The sequence below is a fragment of the Hemitrygon akajei genome, chromosome 2 (genome assembly GCF_048418815.1).
Source record: "Hemitrygon akajei chromosome 2, sHemAka1.3, whole genome shotgun sequence".
NCBI classification, from domain to species: Eukaryota; Metazoa; Chordata; class Chondrichthyes; order Myliobatiformes; family Dasyatidae; genus Hemitrygon; species Hemitrygon akajei.
In genome coordinates, this window is record NC_133125.1 from 180,848,146 (window position 1) to 180,863,028 (window position 14,883).

Below are 14,883 nucleotides of genomic sequence, written 5' to 3' on the forward strand. Positions count from 1 at the left end.
TATACATTCAGAATAGCAGCAGGAGACCACAGACGTACACTTAGTGGCCATTTTAGGTAATCCTTAGGTAGCCCTTAAATTAGTCACCCATCCACTTTGGTTCAATGTGTTTTTTGTTCAGAGATGCACTTCTGCACACCACTGTTGCAATGTGTGTTTATTTGAATTGCCTTCGTCTTCCCATCAGTTTAACTATTTTCCTCTGGCTTCTCTCTTTAACAAGGCATTTTCACTGACAAAACTGCTGCTCAGTAGATTGTTTTTGTTTTTCACACCTTTTTTGGTAAACGATACAGAGTGTTGTGTGTGAAAATCTGTGGAGATCAGTGAGATACTCTAAACACACCGTCTGGCACAACAACCATTCCACAGTCAATTACTTAGATCACATTTCTTCTTCATTCTAATGTTTATTCTGATTTGAACAGCAAATGAAGATCTTGATCCTTGCCTTCATGATCTTATGCATTGAATTGCTGTCACATGATTTGACATTTGTGTTAACGGACAGATGTACATAATAAAGTGGCCCCTGAATATAAGCATCAGCCCAGAGTGGTATTTTTGGATGGCCAATTCTTTGCTATAACTCTAATTATAATAAATACTAAATCTTTGTATACATGTGTTCTACCTTTCTTCTGATACAGAAAGCCTTAATAAAATAAATTCACTGAGACATCTATTTTCTTACATTATAAACAGACAATCACTCCTGCGTATTTCCTATTTATTTACTCCTACCATCTAGCTGAAGAATTAGTCACATCATTCCAAGTTATGATTGTGTGGCAGTTACCGAGGCACTATTACAGCCCAGGGCATCAGAGTTTGGAGTTCAGTTCCAAGGAGTTTATATGTTCTCCCCATGACTGCATGTGTTTCCTCTGGCAGGTCTGGTTTCCTTCCACAGTCCAAATGTGTACCCAGTAAGTTAATTGGTCATAAATGATGGTCCTGTGATTAGGTTGACTGTTAAATAGGTGAATTTCTGGGAGGTGTGGCTCATTGAGTTGGAAGGGCTTGCTCTACATGTTATCTCCAAAAAAACAATAATAGCAGTTAGATCATGGGTGCTGATTAAGTAACTATTTGTTTCTACAGACTTTGGTGATTAATGCCAGGTTTAAAAAAAAGGTTAGCGAATTGTGACTGGCAGAATGAATTTGGATCTATGTTATTAATTTGCAGTAACCAAAGCAGTGATCCCAGCATGGATGCCAGTAAATGCCAAGTCTACCTTCCACCAATTTGAATACAAACATTGAGTACCATTCTCTCCTCTTTGAAGTCTATTTTCTATCCACATTACTATTAATATTTTAATTCCAAGGTAATCCATTTACCAAACCAGCTTTTGAATGAGGTTTAAATGCAACCCTGTTGTATTTGTCTTTGTGAATTGGTAACTATCATTTAACAGTACCGTTTACATAAATCAGCCTTTACTACATCAGACTATCCAGTCTGGTTTGTCATACATGAATTGTCTTTAACAAAGATTTCAGATTACTTGAATTCAGATTTCCAGCATCTTCCAATTTCTTTCTTCATTTATTGCCTTATATAGATCACTCTGGCCTCTACTTTATCAATCTGGACTTTTCCAAGCACCTGTTAATATTTTCCCTGATTATCATTTCTAAAACATTCCACACAATGTAGACTTTACTCTCTGGCATCCAGTTCACTGGCATGAACTGTTCCTAAAACATTTACCCAGCTCCACTTTTTGCAAATGCTGCCTAACCTGAATACCCTCACAGTTTGTTTTAATTGCAAGTTCTGCGGCATCTGCAGGTAATTGCCTTTTTAATTCATGAGAGGTGATTGCATGCTTTAGAACCTGGCTCAGCCAGCTCATAACTGAAGCACATCACAGGCTGCCGTGTTTATGTGTTAATAGAGCATAGAAATCTACAGCACTTTGCAGGCGCTGTGGCCACAATGTTGTGCTAACCAAATAACCTAGTTTAGAAGCAACACGAGTGAATCTGCAGATGCTGGAAATAAATAAAAAACACAAAATGCTGGCAGAATTCAGCAGGCCAGATAGCATCTATGGGAGGAGGTAGTGACGACATTTCGGCCCGAAACGTTGTTACTACCTCCTCCCATAGATGCTGTCTGTCCTGCTGAGTTCTGCCAGCATTTTGTGTTTTTTATTAACTTAGTCTAGAAACTGCATAGAATTTCCCTAGCGCATAACACTCTATCTTTCTAAGCTCCATGTACCTATCTAAGAGGCTCTTAAAAGACCCTATTGTATCCACTTCCACCGGCAGTACATTCCATGCACCCACCACTCTCTGTGTGAAAACTTACCCCTGACATCCCCTCAGTACCTGCTTCTAAGCGTCTTAAAACTATGCCCCCTTGTGGTAGTCATTTCAGCCTTGGGAGAAAGCTCTAGCTATCCACATGACCTCATAATCTTATACACCTTTATTAAGTCACCTGTCATGCTTTGTTATTCCAAGGAGAAAAGGCCAAGGTCACTCAAGCTATTCTCATCGGCATGCTCTCCAATCCAGGCAACATCTTTTTAAATCTCCTTTGCACTTTTTCTATAGTATCCACATCCTTCCTGTAAGAGGTGACTAGAACTCACACAGCTTTTGAGCTCAGTCACATGATTGATGAAGGCAAACATAACATACGCCTTCTTAACAACACTGTCAACCAGCACAGCAGCTTTGAGTGTCCTATGGGCATGGACCCCAAGATCTTGCTGATCCTCCACACTGCCAAGAGTCTTGCCATTAACATTATATTCTGCCCTCAAGTTTGACTTCCCAAAATGAACCACTTCATACTTGTCTGCATTGAACTCCATCTGCCACTTCTCAGCCTAATTCTTCATCCTATCTATGTTGTGCTGTAACATCCGACAACCCTCCAGACTGTCCACAACGCTCCCAACTGTTGTGTCAGCAGCAAACTCACTAACCTTCTACTTCCTCATCCAGGGCAGCCATGAAAATCACAAAGAGGAGCGGTCCCAGAACAGATCCCTTAGGAACATCACTGAACGCTGTCCTCCATGCAGCAGATGAACCATCCACAACTACCTTTGCCTTCTGTGTTCAAGCCAATTCTGGATCCACAAAGTAAGGTCTCCTTGGATCCCCTTAGATCCCATGACTCATTACTTCCAGAATGAGTCTCGCATGGGAAACCTTATTGAAATCCATACACACTACATTTAGTGCTCTACCTTCAACAGTGTGCTTTGTTGCATCCTCAAAGAATTCAATTGAACTTGATTAAGTTCATAAGGCATGACCTGATCTTGACAAAGTCATGTTGACTATTCCTACACAGATGATGTCTCTCCAAATGCTCATGAATCCTGCTTCTCAGGATCTTCTCCCAACAACTTGCCTACCAATGAAGAAAAATTCACTGGTCTATAATTTCTTGTGTTATCTCTACTCCATTTCTTGAACAAGGGAACAATGTTTGCAACCTTCCAATCCACTAGTACTTCTCCTGTCCCTATTGATGATGCAAGGATTATCAGCAGAGGCTTAGAAATCCAATTTATACCCGACATCCTAGCATCTATTCAGAGCCCTATACAGAACTCCCATCAGGGCCTTATTATCCCTGCAGTTTCTTTAAGTCTGCCCAAGAGAATTCCCAATTTTCTGGCCCCATTTCCCTAAGGATTTGATTTCATTTTTTACCAACAGAGCCCACTCACCCCCTTTGTCTCCCTGCCTATTCAGAGTCTTTGAAAAGTACAGCACAGAAACAGGCTCTTTGGCAACCTAGTCCTTGCAGAAACCATTTAATCTGCCCACTCCATGCATCAGGTCCATAGTCCTCCACACTCCTACTATCCATGTGCCTATCCAAACTTCTCTTAAACACCGAAATTGAGCTTGCATGCACCTCCACTGCAGCCAGTACATTCCATATTTTCACTACCCTCTGAATGAAAAAGTTTCCCTCATATTCCCCTTAAACTTTTCAGCTTTCACCCTTGACCCATGACCTCTGGTTGTAGTCCCACCCAAACTCAGTGGAAAGAGCATGCTTGCATTAACCCTATTTCTAACATTCAAAATTTTGTATACTTCTGTCAGATCTCCTGTCAGTCGTCTATGTTCTTAGGAATATAGTCCTATTCAATTTTTCTTACAACTCAGGTCCTTGCAAATTTTCTCAGTACTCCTTCAAACTTGTTTACACATTTCCTGTAGGTAGGTCACCAAAACTACACACAATACTCCTAATCAGGCCTCATCAATGTCTTATACAAATTCAACATAGCATGGAATCTCCTGTACTCAATACATTGATATTTGAAGGCAAATGTGCTAAAAGCTTTCTTTACAATTGTATCTACCCGTGATGCCACTCACTTTTAATTATGGACCTGCATTCGCAGATCCCTTTGTTCATTCACTCTCCTCGGTGCCCTATCATTCACTGTGTAAGAACTACCCTGGTTGCAACAGCTTGCAATTTTCTGCATTATAGTCCATATGAAATTTTACAGACTATTTTTTCAGCTTGTGCAGAGCCCACTGCAGACCATGATAGCCTTCCTTGCTGCCCATGACACCCCAGATCTTGGTGACATCTGCAAATTTGCTGATTGAGTTAACCACACTATCATCTAGATCATTAATATATTTGACAAACAACAAAGGATCCAGCATCGATCCCTGCTGCACTCCTCTAGTCACAGGGCTCCAGTCAGACAGGCAACTGCATACAACCACTCACTAGCTCTCTCACAAAGCCAATGTCCAATTCAATTTACTACCTCATCTTGAATGCTAAATGACTGAACCTTCTTGACCAGCCTGTCATACGGGACTTTGTCAAATGCCTTGCTGAAGTCCAGCTAGAAAACATCTACTGCCTTTCCTTCATCAATTTTCCAGGTAAAATCCTTAAAAAACTTTATAAGATTGGCTGAACATGATCTGCCACACATGAAGCCACACTTAACCAGTCCATGTCTATCCAAATCTTTATCCAGCCCTTTAGAATAACTTCCAATAACTTTCTCACTACTGATGTCAGGTTCACTAGCCTATAAGTTCCTGGTTTATTTATAGGGCCTTTCTTAAACAGCAGAACAACATTAGCTATCCATAAATAATCTTCAGTCTTCTGGTACCACAACTGTCACCAGAGATGATTTAACTATCTCTGCTAGGGGCCCTGTTCTCTCAAAATGATATGTATTCTTGGGTGTTTAGATCCCAGCTGTGATCTTTTTCAACCAGTGCTCTATCTGGCCAATATGTTATACCTACTATTTCTAGCTGTGCTCATAAGCTCATCTATCTTAGTTCATATATTGTAGGCATTCACATGTAACATGTTCAGCTCTATATTCACCACCCTATTTCTCAGGTTTTTCTCCATGTTGACTGGAGTTAAATTCTTATTCCTTTCTAATCTCTGGCATTCTTTACTCTACAGACTTCAGTAACCTCTGTTGTGCTCTTACTTTATCCATACTTTTCCAAACTGTTGAACCAAAATCTTCCTATTTTTTAGTTCCTTTCTCCCTAATGTAGACAACTTTGATAGATAGATAGATAGATAGATAGATAGATACTTTATTCATCCCCATGGGGAAATTCAACTTTTTTTCCAATGTCCCATACACTTGTTGTAGCAAAACTAATTACATAGTTTGATGCAGTTTGTCCAAATAGTCCACACACTAACCACTCTTCAGGCTGCTACGTTATGTCTCTATTAAATTGCTGGATAATTATATCGTATTATTGCTCTCTCATCCTGTGCAAATATCTCTATGCTCACAATTTCATAATCGACTTCTTGTTGACGTCTTAAGTATTCCCTCTGATGGAGAAAAATATCTTGATCTAATAAGATATTGCTGATGGTAAAAATCTCTCTGTCCTTCCTCAAACCTGTTTTTTCCATCATCTTCATTTGCTCATTATCCCTGCAGTAATAGGGAGACCAGCAATGTTTCTGACACTCTGATTGTGTTCAGCCCAAGTTTCTGCATTTGATGTGAAATAGGATATAATCTCAGGTGACAGTGTTTTGTTTGACATCTCAGTGTGTTTCAATACCCTGACAGAGAGTGAAGTCAGAATAACTACTTCAACATGTCATCACAGTACTTTTGATATAGATTTTTCTGGTTCCCTGCTCAACTCATTGAGAGTGGCTGACTGGGCAGGAATAAGTCTGTTCACTTCTATGGGCACTTTAACCAAAATATCACACTGTGGGGAAAGTCTGTTGCTTAGCACCCAGATATTGTGCTATTAGATAGGATTGTGGAGACCTGTGTGCCATCTCCATGAGCTCATAAACATAATGGCTTTCGGGCACATATTAAGTATCTATCTGTCTCTACATGATTTCCTGTTGTCCTTTAATATTGTACATTAACCACCATCCTAATAGAGTTAACTTTACAAATATGGGGAAGAAATGGCAGATGAAGGTTAATTCAGACAAGTGTGGGGTGTTGCCAAAATGCAAGAATGCGCACAGTGAATGACCAGACAGTTAACAGTGTTGATGTACAGAGGGATCTTGGAGTCCAAGTCCATTACTCCCCGGAAGGGTCAACATAAGCATACAGTATGGTAAAGAGCAAAATAGGTGCATTGGGAGAACTGTGTGCAGTTCTAATCACCAATTACAGGAAGAATGTGGAAGGTTTAGTGAGGGTGCAGGGGTTTACCAGGATGCTGCCTGAATGATATTAGCTATAGGTTAGTCAGGCTTTGATCATTTTCTCTGGACTGGCGGCAGCTGGCAGATAGGATTACTTCAAACTACCTTTATGGTGGACACAGACATGGTGGAGTAATTTGTCTGTTCCTGATCTCTGCTGTACTGATCTATGTTCAATGTAATATCTCAATGCTGGGTGAGGAATTGTCTGAACTTTGCCACCCTCTGAATGTAGAAGAGTTTCCCAGTTGATAGAGATTGTTGTTACTTTTAATACTCTCACTCCACACTAACAGCAGGTTGGCAAGGAGATGTGTATAGGGAGATGGGGTGGAGAATTGAGAGAGATAGTTAGGCAGGATGGGGAGATTTGGAAAAGTATATAGCAGAGGGAGTTGGGGAGGGATGAGGTGGAGACTTTTGTGGGGTGGATGGTGTCGATTTGAAGAGAGGAGTGGAGAAGTGGAAGAGGAAGTTGGAGGATGTGGAGTGGAGGAGAGATATGGAGATGGAGGTGAGAGTCGGACGGAGATGGGGGGAGGGGTGAGCAAAGCAGAGGACGCAAGATCAGTGCGGGTGTTTGATGGACCCAGAAAGCAAATGGTGGGACAAAGATAAAGATCCAGCTGCTGGTAATGGTGTATAGCTAAACACAAGGACTTGACAGAGAACAGAATTATGGCACTATGTGACTTATAGGAGGGCAGGACTGGGTTTTGTCCCAACATCCGGCATTGTCAATGTGAAGTTCTCCCTGCATGGGTCCTCCCATATCTGAAAGAATTGCGTGTCCGTCGATTAATTACCCTCGGGTGTGAGTAAGTGGTGCAACTTGAGAAAATGAGGACTGATGAGAATATAGAGAACAAACTGTGTTGGAACAACATTAGTGGAAGATTAGAATCCAGACTTTCAGGTCTTAACGTAAAACATCGACTGGCCCTTACCCTCCATAGATGCTGCCTGGCCCGTCAAGTTCCTCCGGCATCTGCAGTTTCCCGGGTCACTATTACTGTAAAAATGAAGTGATTGCTGGGGGCTGAAGGAAATGTTTTGTTTTCTGATTTTTGTGACTCTATCATTGGAAATGTTGGATTTCAGGATGTTTAATATTGCACGCATCTTGTCTTTATAACCTTTGGACTGGGAAGTGCTCAGAGGGTTCAGACTACACCTTATACAATAGCTGGTTGTACTTATACATTTATCCATCGCCAATGCACATTTATCCACCAGTCAACATCAAGTGGGCTGGAAATTGTATAAGGCAACACTCAGCTTAGATGTCCATCTTGATCGGCATGGACGAGTTGGGTCAAAAAGCCTGTTCCTGCTTGGTATGACTTATCACTCTGCCAGTCTATTTCTGGATTGTTATTGTGCATGAGTTACCGCTATATTCGCATGGGAAGGTGGTGACTTCTGGTCACCTGAGCCTGAACCTGTGGTCATGAACAGAGCAGATCTACCTGGTTTGCTCAAGCTAGTAATCTCTGTTTGGTTATAGTCTGCTAACCACATGGTTTTGTTTATGCGTTCCTCACACCATCCATCACCAGAATACCAGAATCTGATTCTGGGGATATTGTAACAGTGCAAATGAACGGGGCACGTGAATGTGGATTTACAACGGGGGAAGTCATAGCTTAGAAATCTACCAGAATTTTTTGAGGGGACTATAACTAGCAGAATAGATAGTAAATAAGGAGGTGTGGTGTATTCAGATTTTCGAATCCTTTCAATACTGGCACTCGAGAAGTTAGGACATGCCGGGCTGAGGGATGCATGCCAGTGTGGTTTGCGCATCGGCGAGCAGATAGAGAACAGTGGAGAAATAAGTGGGTCATTTCAGTTTTATGTATTGGGGAGCCACTGTCATGGGCACTGGGACTCCAGAGTTTCACAGTCATTATCACAGGTTCACAGACTCACTCGCCTCCCCCTCCCCCAGTTAATGGTAGGAAGTCAATGGCTAAACAAGTTTGGGAACCCTTGATCTATATTAATGAGCTGGACTGTGTTTCATGGAGCCCAGAGTAAGTTTATCATCAAAGTACATATATGTCACCATATATAACCCTGTGATTCAATTTCAATAAATCCTTCATGAATCCTTAAAATATTATCCACTACATTTTTTAAGGATTTTAAGATGTCATTGATATCGGAGAGGGTTGTGTCTGAGATGGAGCTGCTTGAGTGTAATTAAGCTGCCCATACCCCCCACTGGGCTTTATGGACATTTGGCTCTCTGCAGCCCCGCTAACAACCATGAGACTCAATGGTGAGGAGGGCACTTTTCATAAATGTGTCTTGGGTCAATATGATTTTGGGTAAACAGGAATGTGTGATGTTCTGGTTAAAGAAACCTCAGCTTGAGCTAATGTTACATAAATACTGCCCATACACAATTGCCGGTCAGCACAATATAGTAGATCATACACCCAAAAAATTATAAAGAAAATATATTTACAAATTTCAGCTTTATCAAACTGTTAGTAGGAAAATGAAAAGGGGAAACAATAAAAGGGCCACTTTCGGTTAATCCAGTCCAAATGTTTACATCAAGTTGAAGCTCATACTGCAGTCATCTTTAAATTGCGTGCTGAATTCACCGTCTGTGAGAAAGCCCACACCACTTCCCAAACATTGCTTGAAAATCCATCTCGGACAAACGGGCACTTTCTCTGGAGTGTTTGCCCCTCCTTCTTGGAGCCATCCATCTGCACAAAGCACCTTGTGCAACGGGGATGCTCCTTCCCATGGTATCCTCAAGCATCTTCCCTATGGTCCTCTTTGCAGCTCCTGCCAAAAAGAGCCTGTACCCCACCAGTGACCATCACAAATCTCTCTCCACACACCTTTCTCGAGAACCTTCTTCCAATTCCACTATCCTGATTGGCTGACACAACATTTCTTAGTTGAACATCACAGTCCCTCATTCTTGCCCGAAACCCAAACATACTGTCAGCAAGACAGACTGCTTCTACAGGAAGCTACTAAATGCATACCCTATAGTATTAGCAGCAGAAACCTTGCCCAGGGCATTACAGTAATGGTAAAGATGGTAGAGAGTTCACAGCCCCCCAGTGCTTTTGGCTAAGTTCTTGCCAGACCATAGTGCATCAATAAAAATTGGTGGGCGGGGGTCAAAGGGGTTTCTTTAGCTTCCTGAGGAAGTAGATTTGATGGAGTGTTTTTTGTTTAGGCCATGAGGTCTGCATTGCTGGATCAGGACAGACTGTTGGTAATGTTTATGGTTTGCAAAGTGCACATAAAACTTAGGGCATGGATCATGGATCAGTACAGCAGAGTATAGGCCCTGTTTTGCAGACCCATGTAATCCTACTTGACAATAGCTCTGATACTTCACTCCGACACAGCACATAGCCTTCCATTTCCCTTACATCCATGTACCTGTTTAAGATGTTCCTATTGTATTAGTCTCTACCAGGACCCCAACAGTAGGGTCCAGACACCCACCACACTCTGTAAAAAAAAACTACCTCTGACATCTCTGCTACAGTATCCTCTGGTATTGCCCAGTGCCACCTTGGAAAGAAGATCTTGGATCTCCAGTCTACCGGTGCCTCTTATCATCCTGTACACCTTCAACAAGTCACCTCTCATCCTCCCTCACTCCAAAGAGAAAGACCCGAGTTCATACAACCTTTGCTCAAGTTCTCTAATAAAGGCAGATTTCTAGCAAATCTCTTCTGCACTCTCTAAATCTTCCATATTCTTTCTGTAATGAGGCAAACAAAAATGAGAACAATACTCTAAATCTGGTCTAACTGGAGGTTTGTGGAGCAGCATCATTATGACTTTGGATCATGGCTTTTGAACTCAACCCTGACTAGTGGTGTGCTAATTTTTATATGGCTTTTTCCCCACCCAATTGCCTTGTGCAATGACTTTGACACATCTATGGATGTGTACACCAAAATTGCTCTGCTGCTCCACATTGCTAAGAATTCTGAAATAAACCCTGTACTCCATACTCAAGTTCAATCTTCCAATGTGTATCACTTCATATTTCCCAGATTGTACTCCATCTGCTACTTCTCCACCCAATCCTGTGTCTTGTGTATATTCCACTCTAACCTACAGCAACCTTTTATACTATCCACAGCAAACCTACTAACCTACCCCACCAACTCCTCATTTTAGTAATTTTGACTCCCCTATGTTGAATGCCCCTCATGATTGTATAAAGCTCTCAAAGATTAACTCATGGCCTCTTAAACTCCAAGAAAAATTGTCCAAGCCTTTCCAGTTTCTCCATATAATTCAAGCCCTCCAGAACCAGCAGTGCACTCGGGAAAATTTTTTGGGCCCAATCTAGAAATGTGATAGGTCTCCTACAACAGCGTGACCAGAAATGCACACAATACTCCAATGATTTGTACAAACAGTGTAATTATGGTTCATCAGAATGATTCCTGGGTTGGCAGATGTGTCATGGGAGGACATAGAGTATCAAAACAAAACTGGGCCTTCCTAGGGTTTAAAAGAAAAAGCCTCATCACTTTGAAACATGACAAATATTAATGGGGTGACAGAATATTGTGGGAATAATGTTTTGCCTGGATGCATGTTCAGAATGACAGGTCACAGTGTAAAACAAAGAGTTAGGAAATTATAGGTCTAGAACATAGGAACAGGCCATTGAGCCCACCTTGTCTGTGCTGTCAATTATGCCAATTTTAACTAATCTCACCTGCCTGCCTATGATCCATATCCCTCCTTTCCTGACTGGTCATGTGCCTGTCTAAATGCCTCTTAAACATTACTGTTACCACCACCTCCCGCAGCAAGCCACCACTTCCTGTGTAAAATACTTACCTTGCAATGTCCTTGAATGTTCCTCCTCTCAACGTAAAACTACGCTCTCTACTATTTCACATTTCTACCTGTCTGGATAAAGTAAGAAGAAATCTCATCTACAGTACTGTGCAAAATTCTTGGGAAGATGCAAAATAAAAATCTGCAAAGTAGCTTCTTTCAAAAGTAATGAATTGAGAAGTTTTTAAGTATCAAAAATTGCAATAAAAAGCAGCAAACAGTAAAAGATAAATCAGGTCAATATTTGTTCTGACCACACTTGCCTTAAAAATTTTCTTATGTAAACTGTCATACGGTTTTATAAGAAAACAAGCTTGTAGGTTGTTCCAAGCATCTTGGAGAACTTTCCACAGTTCTTCTGTAGATTTTGGCTGTCTCAATTGCTTTTGTCTCTCCAGGTAATCCCAGACAGCCTTGATGATGTTGAAATCAGGGCTTGGTGTAGGTAGATCATCTGAAACTATACAACAAATCTCTTGTGCCTAAGAATTTTGCTCAGTGCTATAGATGATGGAACAGGCATTGTTTTGTTATTGTTGTATGTACCAAGACACACTGGAAAGCTTGTGTTACATACTGTACAAGCAGATCAGATCATTACAGTGCATTCAGGTAAAAAAAATAGCAATGCAGAATAAAGTGTAACAGCTGTAGAGGAATTCCAGTGCAGGTGAACATAAAGGAGCAAAACAGATAATGAGGGAGATTCTGAGGTCAAGGGTCCAACTTATCATACCAGGGAGCTATTCAGTTGTCTAGAAACAGAGGGGTAGACATTGTCCTAGAGGCTGGTGTTACGTGCTTTCAGTTTTATTTAATCTTCTGACTGATGGAAGAGTGGAGGAGAGAGAATGCTTGCAGTGGGTAGGTTCTTTGATTATACTAACTGATTATTGATGCAGTGAAAAGTATAGACGGAATCCATAGATGGGAGGCTGGTTGCTGTTCAGTCACTGAGTTCAGGGCAAAGGTGGATTTCAGAGGGGCCGATAGATGTGGGGTTAGAGCAGGAAAACGGTGCTGAAGTAGGAGATCAGACATGACCTTATTGAAAGAGAGAAGAGGCACAACAAACACCACTGTGACTGGGCTTTGAATGGAATGCAGGATGTACATCCAGCATCTGGGAAGATATAGCTTCTCCATGAGATATCATCAAACTTACTCCACTGCACTGTAGGAAGTATCCTAACCGGTTACATCTCACGTCACATACTGCAACTGCTCTGCAATGGAACAATGGAACCTGCAAAGCGTATTAAACACATCCCAGTCCATCACAGGCCCATCATTTCTTTCTAACCATTCACCTACACAGTGTTTTGCATCAGAAAGGACAACAGTGTCATCAAAAATGCATGTTGCCCTTCCAGTTCTCTTTTCTCTCATCTACCAACTGGGAGAAGATACAGGAGCGACAAATTCTGGGTGACTAGACTCAACAACAGTTTCTTCCCCACTGCTAACTCTTGAACAAACCACATCTTTCCCATCCCCGTCCAGTGTTTCTACTATGTTCTTGGACTCTCACTTCCAGCTCTTCCCTTATCATCTCTTTAGCATTTATTTTAGGACTGCTCTTGATTGCACCATTCCTTTGCTTTGCACTTTCACTAACTTCACTGATGTACTCGCTATTATCATGCACACTGTTTACTCTGTGAGCCTCACGGAAGTGAGGAATTACATTGCACGCTGCAGTACATGACAATTTACTAACCTGAATCTGAATCCAAATCCAATGCGTGAAGAGATCACTGAATCTGTCAATGCACGAAGTTTTATTGGGTTGATCTCACAAATGAAGCTTCTGTCAGATAAAGGCTACTTCATCACAAGAGTGCTGGAGCAGGGGCAGAATAGGAGGTAGCGAGAGTGTGGACCGAAGAACAGCCTTCTCACTGACAGGCACACATGGAGACACAGATGCCAGAGGGCTGACACCCGGCCAATCATTCACATACTCAGAAGGCTAAAGAAATCTTGCATAACCCTGTCAACTCTTACCAATTTTATTGATAACAATATACATAACAACTTAAGAAAACAGCATAGAAAGCATTCTATGTGGACGCATAATGACAGTAGCAACTGATCTGCTGTGACTGTAAGGAACTGCAGATCATGCAGTCTTCATGCAAACACGACATTGTATTGTACCCTGGTTTCATCATAATAAATTCCAGTACCCGGCACTGAGTTTGGACCGTAGTTCAGAAGGGCAGGGAATCGCAGAGGATTGCAGCAGTAATAGGGGACAGCTAGGCGATTCTTCAGACATGGAAAGGAAACACTGATGGTAGTTTGACTCCCAGGTGCCAGGGTATGCAATGTTTCTGAACATGTCCACAATATCCTGAAAAATGAGGGTGAGCAGCCAGAAGCTGTGGTACATATTGGTAGCAACGGCATCGGTAGAAACAGGGAGCAGATTCTGAAAAAAGAATACAAGGAGCTGGGAAGAATGCTGAGAAGCCGGAATTCATCGGTAGTAATCTCCAGACTGCTTTTCTGCCTGTGCCAAGTGACAGTGAGGATAGGAATAGAATGAGGAGGTGGTAGATAGATGCATGGCTGAAGCATTGGAGCGGGAGTGGGGGTGGGTTTCAGATATTGTGACCTCTTCTGGGCAAGTGCTACCTGTACAAATGGGTTGGGTTGCACTTGCATCCGATCGGGGCCAACAATCTTACTGGCAGGTTTACTAGAGCTGTTGGGAGTGGTTTGAACTAATATGACAGGGTGATGGGAACCAGTATGATAGAGCTGAGGATGAGCCAGCAGGGTAACAAGTAGATAACTCCTTAAGACCAGAAGATGTGGCAGCAGAATTAGGCCATTTAGCCCCTTGTGTCTGCTCTACCATTCAATCATGGCTGATCCTGTTTTCCCCAGCCTTCTTTGTTTGATCTTTGATGCTTTGTCCAATCAAGAGCATATCAGTCTCTGTCTTAAATACACCCAAAGACCTGGTCTCCACAGCTGCCTGTGGTAATAAGTGCCACAAATTCACCATCTTCCGGTTAAAGAAACTTTTCTGCATCTCTGTTGTAAATGGACACCCCTCTATCCTGATGCTGTGCCCTCTTGTCTTATACTCCCCCACCCTAGAAAACATCCTTTCCACATCTGCTCTATCTAGGCCTTTCAAATTCTGAAAGCTTGCAATGAGATCCTCCCTCATCCTTCTAAATTCCAACAAGTACAGACACAGAGCCATCAAACATGCCTAGAATGATAACTCTTTCATAGAAACATAGAAAACCTACAGCACGATACAGGCCCTTCAGCCCACAAATTTGTGACGAACATGTCCCTACCTTAGAAATTACTAGGTTTACCTATAGC